General features: G+C 44.7%; 1 protein-coding gene across 1 annotated transcript in view; it reads right to left on the bottom strand.

The window, feature by feature from the left end:
- MYO16 (myosin XVI) overlaps window positions 1-15,375 on the bottom strand; it is a 2,830,569-nt gene that overhangs the window by 1,366,627 nt on the left and 1,448,567 nt on the right. The window lies entirely within an intron of this gene.

The raw sequence follows: 15,375 nt of genomic DNA, 5'->3' as shown, positions 1-15,375 counted from the left end.
CCACCATTATTATTAGTATCAATAATAACAAGCATCGTATGAAAATAGTTTATAACACTGAATTACATTTCAAACAATTTGAGATATACATTCTAATCCTTATAACTAGCGTGGAATAATATGTTTAAAAGGAACAGAAATAGATGCTTATCTAGTCTCCGATAAACAAGAAAACTTTATGAGAACAGGACATTTAAAAAATGTGAACTTGCTTTTTAGTTTACTTCACGTGTAATGCTACCTTAACATGGCGATATGACACATAGGGAGATATCCTACATCCGGGTGAATAGTGGGCATTACAGATCAGCGATGCTCCGTAAAGTTTGAAAACATTAACCCATTTTTGCGTTGCGGATGTTCACAAACATTTTTGAGTCCGAATCCCATTGCGGAAACAGTTGGGACAACAATGATTGGACAAATGTAATGGCATTTCCTGGAGTGCAATTGTTCCCTATGTGCAATTGGACAGTCATTTTTGTAATTTAGAATTTACAAAACACTTCCAGAAGTACTCTAGGAAATCTCCGAATGTTAAAGGGCAATGACAGGCTTACGGGTTTACTTTTGAACACGTTTATTAAATTCTCGTGTTCATAAATCTATAAACCTGAAAGTGTCAGCTTATACATTTTCTTTGTGACTTGGGCCCAAAGTTTATTGTCCTGCCTCATCTGTTCATTTAACTTTCTTCAATTCCTTGACAAGGCGGTCTCGCATGCTCAATACTTTTTTGCTGCTCCCTGCGTGCACGAGCAATAATGCCTCCTGATGGAGATGGGCAGCCGACAGGGACAGCGGGGGCACTGGGGCTTCCCCCGCGGCCTTCTACAAAAAGAAACTGGGTGCCATGAGTGGGACCAGGGCACCTGCCATTTACTGAAAGGCCCCAGGGGATGTGGTCCGGGGGTGGAAGGGGAGGGGGGGAAGTGTGCACTGAGTCTCATGGCCAACAAAAGCAAAGTAAGCAAAAAATGGAGGGTGAAGGCAAAAGGTTTGGGGGAAGACCTCCCTAAGGCTGACAGGTATAACACTTTTGTACCAATTTCCAGAACTTGGCAAATTGTGTTGATAATCCACATGGGAAAAATGCTCAGGTCTAGCTTGCTCATGTCAGACCAATAGCATGGCCAGTGTAAATTCGGTCATTCTAATGTTGTAACACACATAAAATGTTCAATGGCAAGTCACATATATAAACTGTAAAATAGCTCCATCAGATGTTTCTGTAACAAGCATGCATGCCACGCCCATCAGTCATCACTTGTTGATCTTAGAATCATGCCTGCATTTCTGTTTTCCATCATAAGGCAATATGAGGGTGACAATGCTTGAATAAGTCAAAGCTTCTCATTTGCTAAAGTGATGTTTCTGCTCGTATATCAATGACAAAGGTTTATATTTGAGGGCAAAGTACCATGTAAAACAGACACACCTCTATGCGTTCTCACATTGTTACAAGTAGCGTACGGGAACACCAACTTGCCAGCGACAGAGGAGTGGAGTGCCTGACAATGTCAATCTTTGTCATAGTTAATGTTGTAGAAGCAGTATTTTTTATATGTATGTACGTGAAGAAGTAGGAATATGCACTTATTTGTATTTTCTGTTCTCACCTTTCCCTTTTAAGGTGGCAAACAAGAAGGAAGTGAGGAACAACAGGAACAGGTCAGAAGAAACCTTGGCTACTTGGTGGGCACCACATGATTCACCCCAAACTAAGAAGGAAGAGTGCCCTAGCAGGGAGAATGCATCTATTCACAAAGTGACATGGCCACAATCCAACTGACTCTGGGTGGAGGCTGAAGACACTACTAAGTTGGCTAATAATGGCTCTATTTAAAAAAAAAAAAAAACATTTTATTGACATTTTGTATAAATAGACAATTGATACATCAGTGGAATACTCATTAGTGCATACATTAGACAACATAAACATTCTTTAGCAGTAGTACACCTCTTACATTAATCAATAGGTTTCAACTCACGCCCAGTAGCTACTGATCTGCTGCGTGCTGTGACCCAATCCTTGGTATCCCCGTATTCATTGGCTAGTCGCTGTCTTCCATAATCTGCTCCTCTTGTGGGGGGTTTGAAAATATTCCCACGAAATGTATCCCATCCTCCCCACACCCGGGACCACTTTTTGGGACATCCCCAGTGGACATAGACTGATTTCTCAGTTATCATTCTGCCGTCCATATCACAGCACCATTGTCGACGAGTCGGGGTCATTCCTGTACCCCAGTGCTGTGCTATGTTGCGTTTTGCCAATGCCATTCCCAGGGCCACCAAATCTTGAGCTGCGTGATTGAGATCTGTGGGTTCCCAAATGTTAAGCAAACATCTCTTTGGTTCCGGTGGGACCTCTACTCTAGCTGCTTGAGAAATCGTGTGCATGATGGCCTCCCAGAAAAGTGTGATTACCGGGCATTCCCAATTTGTGTGCCAAAAGGTGCCTATTGCACTGCATTGTCTGAGGCAGAGTGGAGTATTCGACCTTCCTAACTTATGCAGCAGGATTTGTGTGTAGAAGGTGCGATGTAAGATTTTCAATTGTACTAGTTTTAGTGTAGAAGGTATTGAAACTTCTTTTGAGGACGCCAGGGATTCCTGCCAGTCCTCTTCCTCTAAATTTCCTACGTCTACCTTCCATCACTCCTTAAGGGTTGTCGTGGGGTCTGGCTGATTGTTGATTATTTTTCGGTATATCAGGGAGATGGCTTTTTTACTTAAATGATCTGTTAGAAGTCTGTCCTCTAGTGGCGAGGCCTCTGGGAGGTGTGTGGTTGGGGGAATTGCTGCCTTGAGCGCATGCCTAACTTGCATATATCTGAAGGTTTCTGCCTGTGCCAATCCATAAGTGGCTTGCAACTGGGCAAATGGGATTGCCCTGCCTTTTTTCCATAGGTCTCCCACTCTGGAGATACTTATCAGGTCCCCTTGGTGGAATCCCTTGGTGTTTCGCAGTTTTCCCAATTCTCAGGTGTCCCATAGTGGCGTCACTTGTGTGAAAACCCCTTCCCAGCCCAGTGCTCGCTGTGCCACGTACCAGACATATATTGTGTGTGCCGTGGGACCTGTGTAAGTCGTCATCCTAGATCTATTATACAGTACCCCCAAGATCCCTTCAGTGTCTGGGAGATGCCTACCAATACGGTATGCTGGGTCATCCTGTGATGTGTGAAGCCATTAGTTTATCACAATGAGCTGTGACGCCCAATAATACATTTGTATATTTGGGAGGGCGATACCGCCGTCGTACCAGCCTTTCACTAGTTTCTTCATGGCGATACGGGCTGACCTTCCGTCCCATACCAGTTTAGTTATCTCAGTGTTTATCATTGTGAAATAGGTGGGGCAAACCAAGAATGGGGTGTTTTGTAGGATAAGTAAGAATCTGGGAACTGCAATCATCTTGAAGAGGGCCGCTCTACCCAGTAGAGTGAGCGGTAATGAATGCCAGTGTTTGACATCGTGGCCGAACCTTGCCAGGGGCTTCATTAGGTTTTCGTCTGTGAAATGTATGGCCTGAGGTGTGACATATATGCCAAGGTATATGAATCCCTGTGCTGCAATCTGAATTTCAGAATTGCGCAGCAGTCCGGGTGGGGGGGAGTGCAGGATGGAGAGAAGTGATTTCGAACTGTTGATAGTATAGCCTGAGGCCCTGCAAATGCTGCACAGATGTCTAGAAGGCAGTTGATGGAGTGTGATGGGGACGTCAGATACAGCTATACATCGTCTGCATAAAGCGAAGATGCAGTCTTACCATACCCTAGTCCATTCCAGGCCCCGGATGACCGGGTCCAAGCGTATACATGCCGCCAATGGTTCCAGTACTATTGCCAATAAGAGTGGGGAAAGTGGGGAGCCTTGTCTCATCCATTTCCCAAGAGGGAAATTCGTCGAGATTCGTCCGTTCTCCACAACTTGCGCCAGGGGTTTATTGTACAGCAGGCGCACCCGGGAAACAACATTTACAACGCAACTTTTACAACGAACTACCATTACAACGAAACTTTTACAACGCAAAAACTTTTACAACGCATACCATTACAACGCAGGATTTTACAACGCAAGTACCTTTACAACGCATACCATTACAACGTAAGTATTGGTAAGTATATAATTATTTTTAAAATATTATATGTTTGGGTTTTTGGGTAAAGGGGTATTTTTAGGGTTCAGGGCCAGTTTTCAGTTTTTGGGTAAAAGGGTATTTTTAGGGTTCAGGGTCAGTCTTCAGTTTTTGGGTAAAGGGGTATTTTTAGGGTTCAGGGTCAGTTTTCAGTTTTTGGGTAAAGGGGTATTTTTAGGGTTCAGGGTCAGTTTTCAGTTTTTGGGTAAACGGATATTTTTAGGGTTCAGGGTCAGTTTTCAGTTTTTGGGTAAAGGGGTATTTTTAGGGTTCAGGGTCAGTTTTCAGTTTTTGGGTAAAGGGGTATTTTTAGGGTTCAGGGTCAGTTTTCAGTTTTTGGGTAAAGGGGTATTTTTAGGGTTCAGGGTCAGTTTTCAATTTTTGGGTAAAGGGGTATTTTTAGGGTTCAGGGTCAGTTTTCAGTTTTTGGGTAAAGGGGTATTTTTAGGGTTCAGGGTCAGTTTTCAGTTTTTGGGTAAAGGGGTATTTTTAGGGTTCAGGGTAAGTTTTCAGTTTTTGGGTAAAGGGGTATTTTTAGGGTTCAGGGTAAGTTTTCAGTTTTTGGGTAAAGGGATATTTTTAGGGTTCAGGGTCAGTTTTCAGTTTTTTGGTAAAGGGGTATTTTTAGGGTTCAGGGTCAGTTTTCAGTTTTTGGGTAAAGGGGTATTTTTAGGGTTCAGGGTCAGTTTTCAGTTTTTGGGGTACAGGGTTAATTTGTAAAAATAAAATAAAATTATATTTAAATTAAATTAATTAAATGTAATTAAATAAAAATTAATTATATTTTAATAATTTAAATTAATTTATATTAAAAAAATATTTTTAGGGTTCAGGGTCAGTTTTGGGTTTTTGGGGTACAGGGTTAATTTGTAAAAATAAATTAAAATTATATTTAAATTAAATTAATTAAATAAAATTAAATAAAATGTAATTATATTTTAATAATTTAAAATAATTTATATTAAAAAAAATATTATATACTTACCAATATTTACGTTGTAATGGTATGCGTTGTAAAGGTACTTGCGTTGTAAAATCTTGCGTTGTAATGGTATGCGTTGTAAAAGTGTTTGCGTTGTAAAAAATTTGTTGTAATGGTAGTCGTTGTAAAAGTATGCGTTGTAACGTCATACATCCGGCGCACCCATCCACAGAATTTGGGGCCACAGCCCATATGTTGGAGGACTGAAAAAAGGAAGGGTCATTTGACCATGTCGAACGCCATGTGTGCATCTAGGGAAAGAATAACTGCGTCTTCTGCAATAGTTGACCTGCGTGCCATGACACTATGGAGCCTCCGGAGATTCAAGGCCGTGCTACAGTTTGTCATAAAACCTGACTGATCTGGGTGGATCACCGCTGTGAGATATGGCTGCAATCTCATTGCCAATGCTTTGGCCAATATTTTCACTTCTGCATTTATTAGGGATATAGGCCTATAGGACATGCATTCCTGCCGTGGCTTGCCCAGCTTATGAATCGCCCCTATTGTCGCTAGACGCTGGTTCCTGGGCAAATCTCTCATTTCTAGACTTGCCGTGTACATGCTAATTAGGTGTGGTGTAAGTTGGGTGGCTGTTCTTTTGTAGAATTCCACCGGTATGTAGTGCACCTATGGCTAAGGTAGATTCATCTGGCGATACATTTGCATCAAGCACCAGGGCAGCGCCATGCGATAGCGTGGGCGTATATCTTTCTGGAAGGCTATATTATCTTCTATTGTGTTTATGGCTGTGGGCGTGTATATAGTTTTGTAGTGTGATGCCAATGCGTCAACTGTTTGCTGAGGGTCTGAGGTCAAATCCCCGTTTTTTAACCGGAGTTGGGCTATCCATCGGATGGCTTGGTCCTTTTTATCTAACCAGGCGAGAAGCATACCTGCTTTGTTGCCCATTTTGTAAACAGTATGTTGCGTGGTTGTGAGCTTGGCTTTCACTTCCTCCCGTGCAAATGCCTTATATTCCTGCTGCGCTAGCTGCAACCTATGAGTTGTGTCTTCATTGATGTCTAGGCATGATCCGCCTCCACCTCTGCTGCTCCCTGTTCTAATGCTTCATTCTGTTGTCTTTGTGACTTCTTATATCCAGCAACTAGTGATATTGCATGACCCATTAATACCGTTTTATATGCCTCCCACAATGTCAGAGGTGAGGACACTGAATGTTTGTTTTCTGCAAAATATTGCTTTGTGGCTGTGAGCAGACCCTTTCCTATCTTTCGGTTTTTAAGATATCCTGGGTATAGGGGGAACAGTCGACGTCGAGTTGTAGTGTGGGACGTGTATGCAATGTACACTGGTGAATGGTCGGAGATGCCCCGGTGTAAGTGTTGGATCTCTGATAGCCTTTCTAACCCTGTTGCTAATGTGAATATGAAGTCTATTCTTGAAAGACTATTGTGTACCACCGAGTGGTAAGTATATTGGTGATACTGCGGGTGCTTAGTTCTCCATGAGTCAACTAGACCAACAGCATCTACAACGTCCATTATTTTGAGGCTGGCACTACTGGGGTCTCTAGGGGGTTGTCTATCAATGGAGACATCCATTGTGGCATTGAAATCTCCACCTATAATGATTTCTCCTTGCAGTAGAGAGAGTAAGAATAGTCCCAGTGCTGGGAAGGTTGTTTGATGTAGTGTTGATAGGATATAAACTGATACTAGGTTATACGACCGACCCTCCCATTGACATGCCAGCGCTGCAAACCACCCTTGATCATCTGTCCAAGATCCAGTGAGTATTAATGGGAACTGTTTATTGACCAGAATTCCTACACCTTGAGAACTGGAGGTAAATTCAGAGTGAACTGCCATTTTGTACCCCTATCTATCTAGGGCCTTACAGGCCGAGCCCGTCAAATGTGACTCTTGTATCAGTGCTACTGCCTGTCTCCTGTGTTTAATATTGGAGTACAAACTCCCTCTTAATCTTGACACCCAGTCCGTTTACATTCCATGACAGCACTGTAAAGGCAGGAAGCATCACCCTGGGTTCAGGGAAAGGTTATCCGCAGTGTCTGTTGCTGGGTCTGTGTTCGCCATTTGTGATATTAGCAACGTAAAGGTGTAGGGCACATGGTGGTATCCACTTCACTTTGTCACCATGTATGCCTGCTAGTAAAAACAACATAGACAAACATAAAACCATGAACTGTTCCCCATTTCCCTCCCTCCTCCCCGCCTCCCTGCCCGTCGGTCCCCGAACTACCTGCCACCTCAACTGAGCAGAGTGCTTGTTTCCCATAGCTTGTACTTGCGTGGGGAGGAGAGTCTATCAGCGACCCTCGGAAGCCCTCCCTTTAGCAAATTAACTACGACGGCCAACATCGTATATGGAGGTATGTAGTTCACAGCTGTATAGGGCGGCTTATTTGCCAATTCAGTCTCGGTAATTGTGGCGCCTACATGCTATATCACCACACATGTGGGGATAGTCTGTCTGGTGGTTGGTTTGCTGTTTCAGTGACTTCCAATTGTTAACTTGGTCTGACATTTTGTCTTGTAGAGTCGACGACGGTTCCAAATATCCATGTTTATTCAGTACTTCTTGTTGCTGGATTCAGTGGATCTGGACCTTTGTGACTTGTGCGGTAGGTGCTGCTGCTGGATTCTTGGTTTTCCGAATCTTGCAGCTGGGCGCCATCCCGCCAGCCATTCTCGGGTCTCCTCAGGTGTGGCGAAAAAAACGTTTTTTCCTTCTGCCTCTACTCTTAATTTTGCCGGGAAAAGCATCGAGTTTTTAAGTTCTCTGGTTCGCAGTTCCTTCTTTACATCTATGAAAATGCACCTTTGTTTGGTTACTGCAGCTGTGTAATCAGGATAGAGTGTGAAAGTACAGTTTTCAATCCAGATAGGAGGGACTATTATAGCCGCCTGTAGAATGGCGTTGCGGTCTCGAAAATTGAAAATGCGCGCCAGTATTGGTCTGGGGGGAGGGGGGCACCCGGTCTTGGCCTCCCTCCCGGTACACGATGAGCTCTTTCTACTGAGAAGAAGCTGGACAGTCCTCATGGCTGCAGCTGGTTCTTGATGAGGTCTTCCACAAAGAGGTCGAAGGCAGGCCCCTCCACATTTTCCGGTACCCCTATAATTCACACATTATTGCGTCGTGAGCGGCCTTCCTGGTTGTCCAGTTTAGCCAGAATAAGCTTATTGTCGGCTTCCAGGTGGCGAACCTGGCATCGCAATGTGGCCGTATCTGTGGGAACACCGTTGTAGTGGATTCGACCTCCGTTAGTCTTTCTGATAATTTTGAAATATCTGGCCATATGAGGGATATGTCTGTGGAGATCGTGCCAATAGAGGACTGGACCTGCTGCAGGGCGGCCATAATGTCCACCAGCATGTCCTCATCATGGTCATTAGATGAAGGAGTCACTGTTTGGGCAGTGCTCATTTGTGTTTTTTCAGTCTGGTCTTTGCTGTATGCATACTTGTCCAGTTTTACGGTAGGTGTGCATCTCTGGCCCCAGCCTCCCATCTTGTTCTATGCACCAAGGGTACCTTCAGTCGCACAGGGGGAGGGCAGTAATCGCCGCATGATATGTTACCACGTGTGGCCTTTCAGGTTTCCTACCTTCTCCTCTCGCGCCGCTGAATGTAGGCAGCATTGATTTACGTTGCAATCGTGTCTGTGGAGCTGCTACAAGGCATATGCTAAGTCCCTACATAGGGTGTGGGGGCCTGTGGGTCACTGTTTTCCAGTGCCATGCGGTCTGCTCTATGCTTACGTGGCCTACTGTTTGTTCGGGGTACTCCACCAGTGCTACCTAGTCTCAAGCTTCCAGTCCTTTATGAATGCAGGGGGAGACCATGTAGTAAGTGGGCAATGGCGTGGGTCTGTTGGCAATGACGTAGTTGTGGCGCGGCGCGGCAGAGCAGTGTCCTGTGATGTGTATTCATGTTAGCGGATTTATGTCACAGTAGCTCATCCTTTCAGATTTCAGAGAGGGTAGTTGCCACTCCTGATTTTTAGCAAGCGTCAACTTGCAGCGCTCCTCTTCTGGCCTCCCCGGCACTGCGCTGGGCAAACCGGTGTGGCAGTCTTTGAATAGTCGGTTCCGATTTGCACTATTTTGGGTTTCCCGGGCCCCGGAGATCCCGTCTTTCACTGGTGCAATCTTATTTTGTGCACAGGTTGGGGCCTTCGACCTCCCAAATTCTTCCGATCTGGTCCTGTGTGGCTGCGCCGGCTATGCATCCCCTGCCAGTTGGGGCCCCGCAAGAGCATCAGTAGGTGGCCTGCGTGACTCAACGTTTCTTGCACTGCAGTACTATGCGTCACCACTGCTCCCCTCCGTGTCGCTCATCCGCGGTGGGCCCCACGATCAGTATCTCAGCAGGTACCCATGGGCAGCCGCGCCCGGCGCCGCCCATATCCGTGCGGCAGCAAGGCAGGGGGTGCATGCAATGCAACTTGTAGGCCTTTAGTGCGTCGCTCTTCATAAATCGGAAGCCGATAATCCCTTGGAGCTCCTTATCGTCGCGATCTGCTCCGCTGATGTTCCGATTTCGGCACTGCCTTGTTTGGGCCGAGTAGCCACAGGATAAATGAGCGGATTTATCAGGAAGACTCCCTCGGCCACGGAGCTCTCTTAGGCTGCGGCCATCTTGCTTGGCTGCTAGCCACGCCCCCTTAAGAATAATGGCTTTCTTTTTGCGAAGGAAAATGTAACATCTGTGGGGTATCAGGAACAGACCTTTTTCCTCAGGGCCTGATGCTGCCTCTCAAGCAGTAAATAGTGATAGCAACAACACGGGGACCATCTGCTGCACCCTTGTTGGTAAGAGATGTGTTTTGTGAGGATAGGCAGAGACTGGTGGTTAAGTCTTCATGAGGGTGGGGGTAGTAATCCTTTACCAAGTGGATGGTTGTTTGCATACCATGCTATAGAATTCCGGGCTTATGCTGGATTGAGGATCAAGTTGTCTCCTGGAAGCAGGTGGGCTGGTGAAAGAAAGAGGTGGGTTTGTTGTGCTAAGCTGGTGGTAGCTGAAGCCCAGCCCAGTTACCTGGGGAATCTGATTTGCTTATGCACCTTAAAAAGTACCTGTATGACGATGCCTGTATGAGCTGAATGACTATGGTATGGCGCCCTGCATACACTTCCCTCGACACCAGGATGTATTCTCATTGCAACATCACAATATCTTTGATATGTTTCTCTCTGTACTTTAAGAACTGAGTCTGCCACCTTATAACCTTGGGATGGTTTCCAAGTGGGTAGAGATCTTGTACATGGTTGCCTCCATTTCACAAACATCCCCCTGTTCAGAGTACTGACTCTCTCAGAGGACATCATTAGTCCATGCTAGTCTTCCTAATGTAGGTGTGGACACCTCATACAACTAACTGGTTGACCTGCACATAGAGGTTTGACAACTAGTAGGTTGTGGGGGAAAGTGTTGTGCAATCTTCTTCTACATCTGTAGAGGCAACAAAGATAGCATTTGCAAGAGGACTGGATTTCTAAAAGGAATGCATGAGGGACTCTGCTAATTGATGCAATGGCATCATTGTCCAGTTGTTGTATCACAGTTGCTGGAAATAAAAACTGTTCAAAACAGCGCGGAGACAAAGACAAGATGTGTTATAAGTGAAGTTTAAGACACAGATGACACTTTAATAATAACACATGGAACAATACATTGGTATTTATTAGGACCTTATTGGCTTGATATGTTCCCAGATACATGAGAAAGAATAGTTTATTACATACAGCTTCTATGGATGATTGATGTATGGATGGATTACTTGAGGCCATCTGCTAAGTAGCTGTTCTAGAAGATGGCAGATGACATGTGTCCCTTGATGTAGCATCTACAAAAGATCATTAAGAAAATACAATATTTACACTGAGACTGAAGATAATTGTTATAGGTGTGGAAAAGTTGTGTCCAGGCCCATAAATGGGTATTAGATATGTTATGTTAAGGTTTTTTGAAGACCTTGATTAATAGACAGACATTTGTTAGAAATGAGAAAAGGAGAAATAAACTAAATAAAGTGATATGTGGGTTAATGTCCACATTATGGCCACACACTTAACTGCCCAATGGATGGTAAAGGAATATATTCCTGCTTGCAATGTGATGTGGTGTCATAGGTGTAGCACAGTGTAAAAACAAGGGGCTGTTGTAGCATTGCAGCTGCAATGAGAGTCATATACTGAATATTGATTAATCCAACACAAAATAGTATGATGATATGGGAACATGCTATTTTTATTGAGTAAATAAACCTCCAAGTGAACGTTCCTACTGGGAGAACTATAGGCAGGCATTTAAGTGAAATTTAGATATTTAACTTTTCCCTTTACATGGGCTGGTACCTAATACTTTTAAAGAGGACATGGTAATGGCATTATTGAAAAAGCCCAACCTTGATGCCCATTTGTCTATTAGCTAAAGACCAATTACATTGCTCCCAGCCACACCAAAGATTCTTGTAATATTGATAGCCAACTAGCTCTGCTCCTTTTTTGGAAACCTGTGAACTACTATTTCTAGAAGCCTGATTAAACACATTATCCATTGAAAGCTCTACTCAGTAGAGGCTGTTTATCTAGCATTCCTCATTTCTGTAAACGCCAACTTGGCGGCAGGGCTTTCTCGGTACAAGCAACCACTATTGGGAACACCCTCCCAACTCGTTTCAACATGCAAGCACTAAATATGATTTAGGAAAGCTCTTGAAAACCTTGTTAATTTCTTGAATTTTTACAATTCATTTCTGGTCCAGTCTACAGCTTTTTAGTGCCAGAAACCACATGGGTGTAAGTTGCTTTTCTACAAATTCGAGATTGTTCGACATTGTATCACAGGATACATCAGTTTATGTTGGGTCCAACTGGGACACGGTAATATTGAATAAAGCCAAGATACATATACTTAGAAATCAATTAGTACATTTGAAAGTTGCACTTAGTCACATAAGAACACAAACATCAGACCTATATGGTCACCCCTTAGGCCTGTTTGTGAGACATACTAAACTTGGTGTACTAATGTGCAATAGTACCACATTTTCTTATATGCTCAGATATTTCTCGATTGACATGAAGGGAGATTTTGTAGGTTCTGCCATCAGTCTGGTTTCCTAGGCCAGTGCTCATGGTGGTTCTGTCACTGCAGAAGCAGTAGAGGTGGCGGCAGAGGCTTTCCGCAAAAGACCAGCAAAGTAAATAGTGACATGATATTAATGAGCATTACCTTCGGCCTATTCACTCACTTTATAAGTATGCAATGAGTACATTGTGTCAGCATATAGATAGAAAATATAATTAATGGTAGTGTTGAGCTATGATAATCAAAAATATTAATTTCTCCAGACTGTGCCTATGACATTAATAGAATGAGCATACCTGACTGATATTTTATGAGTACACTGAGTTGTCACCGTGTCCCAGGAGGGACTGCTGCTGATACAGTTATCACAATGAATGCCCAAGATGCGGGTACTGTATAATGGAAAGTGTGTGGTGTGTGTGGGTAAATGTGTGGAATATGTGTCTTGCTTAAGAACAATGAGGTATGAGTGGCCATACCTATCCAAACGAAAGAGGTGTTTTGTTCTTCCCTGGCTTATGACCTTGCTTTTTGCTGCGATTCCCCAGAACAGGCAGAAGACACAGCAGGTCAGGGTGCATAGTGAAGAGTATATGTTCATTGAGGTGGGTGATAAAGAGGCCGATTCTGGGTCTGTCTCATGGAAGATCCTTTGTCACCCGTATGCTGCAAAACGTCTACTTCACCCCCTTCCACTATTAATGTTATTTTTTATTTAAATCCCCCAGAACATATCTTTATTCACAATCCATTCACTTAACTGTAAGTTGCATCCAAATGGCTGCCTTTTCCACTCAACTAAGGTAGTCTATAGTCAGAGCTTGTAGTTCCCTGTAGCTCTCCACTAGAAAGTGAACTATACGTTCTGTCTCCTCCTAGTGAATTTCCACTTTTTCTTGAGTGAGGTGGGGTCCATTATGGAGGCTCAATCTGGTTTCTGGCATTTACAATGTCACACAATAAATGGTGAAGAGGGCAGTACCCAGGGTGTTGGCGGTATTTATGTGCTTTTAGAGGTAATGTTTGTCATGTGTATGTGTGTTTCTGATTTTTCTCAGATGAATGCTGTTTCTCTATACTCTTTCAATCCTAATTCTCTATTTATTTTATGTATTTATTTATTTAAAGAGTTTTATATAGCGCTGGCTAGACCAGGAGGTATCAGAGCGCTTTACATAAGAATCAACAATGTAACAGAAAAGTTCCACAATTACACAATAAATCCCAAAAAAATAGGCAATACAATTAGGAGAGGAGAGAAAGGAGAGAGAAAAGTAGTGGAGGGGGCAGGGGAGGTGAGAAAGGGAGGATAAGGGAAGAGACAACACGGAGAGACAAAAAGAAGTCTGTCTAAAGACCGACTGGGTAGGTGATGACCAAGGAGGGAGTCCACGGCCCATCTCCCCTATAGCTAAACAAGGTAGCACCATCGGGCATCATACAAAAAAGTTCAGTCTCAATATATTGGGAGAGGGGAGAAGGAGAGACAAAAATAGAGGCTGGATGCGGGAGGAGACGACAGGAGGGACAAAAGGAAGAACAAGTCAAGTCAAGTCAAGTCAAAATTTATATAGCGCATGTGAGAAGTTGGCCTGGTAGGGGATGTTTCCAATTCTGGAACCACCTACTACCTGACCAAACAATCCCTTATGGTGTCTGGTTGTAAGTCAACCTTATTAGACAAGCTATCCTAGGGGTAGCATGGACTAAGCAGCCTAAAGGCTTAACTTAAGAGGTCGTGTTAAGCGAGCTGTTTTACCACATACAATCCTGTAATACCAAATGAAAGGACACCACACAAGTATATATTATAAAAATATATGTGTTTATTACTAAAAACAATCCCCAGTATTGTTTATGAATAAAGGGGCACAAGCGTTAAATCAAAAGCACTGTTTAAACATACAAAGTTGCACAATTATGGATGAGGGCAGGGGGCCACTCAAACCATATACTAAACAAGTGGTATAAGAGATGCCACTCGAGCAGTGGTTAGGCCTAGGGCCTAGGGAATCGCTGGGAGCAGTCAGGACAAGCAATGCTGAAGTCGGGAATGGCCCTCGGGATTCGGGAGATGTGCGGAAAGCGCACGCACGCACCAATGTTAACCAATGGTGCGTAAAAGTTGTAAAGTTAAAGTTAAAGGACACTTCCGCTGAACCTAGAGGAACAAAACTTAACACACAGACCCTAGAGATGTGTACCAGTGTGGGAACACCGGCGGAGCAAAGTTACCTCACCCACAGGAAGTGGGTGCACAGGGTCGAAGTGGCGTCGGGTTTTGACACGCAGGTTCTTGGCGCTTGAAGCTGAAGACGCTGCAGGCGATGTGAAGGAGAAGTGTCCGGTGGATCCAAGGGTGGATCTGAAGTGGTGAAGACCTGAAAGCAGAGGGGACAGTGTTCAAAGTCACTGGCCAGTGACCACCGTGGAACCAGATTGGAACCAGGCAAAGTCGGGTGCAAACAGGTGATGAGGGGTTGCTTCTCTCTGCAGCCACGTGGACACGAAGAGGTCAAGGACGTCCAGGAGTCGATCACGAGCTGTCCCTCGAAGGCTCTAGCTGATGGCTGTGTCGGCAACTCGATTGAAGCAAACAAGCCTTGGCTAATGCAAGCCACGGGGAAAGTGAAAAAGGCTTATTACTCGGACCAGCAAAGTCAGAGCGGGTACTCCTTTCTACAGGAGCGAGGGCAGGTCTGGAGCAACCAGACCCACAGTGTAAATCGTAGGTTTCGTCGCCAAGATGGCCGCTGACCACGTGACAAGCGGCCGGGATGGCGAGTCGAGTGGCACAAAGCAAAAGGGCCCCACGCAGATCGTGGAGATGCTGGAGGGCTGATCTTTGGTGCAAATGCTGCTCGATTGTGGGGCTTCTCAAACCCCAAAGCACAGAGTCGAGGATGCCTCGGGTGTTGCGCAGTCAGCGTCTCGGGGGTCTTTCAAGATGTCCGCTCCCACGTCTCTCGGTGCCTCCACGGGTCCCTTCTTTGCAGGGACTGTGGATCGGGCTGGGAGAAGTCTGGGAAGCTGGGTCTTTTCAGGCTCTGCACTCGGGCTCCGGCGGGAGGCGGCGGCAAAGCAGACGTCGAGGTGCTGGGTGGTGCCTGTGTTCACAGGGTGGCCCCTCCTAGGCCACAAGGGAGATGCTCTTCAGTCTTCTG

This window comes from Lissotriton helveticus, chromosome 8, assembly GCF_964261635.1.
Source record: "Lissotriton helveticus chromosome 8, aLisHel1.1, whole genome shotgun sequence".
Taxonomy (NCBI): domain Eukaryota; kingdom Metazoa; phylum Chordata; class Amphibia; order Caudata; family Salamandridae; genus Lissotriton; species Lissotriton helveticus.
Note: the sequence above shows the minus strand (reverse complement) of the source record. Positions and strands in the feature narration are given on the sequence as shown.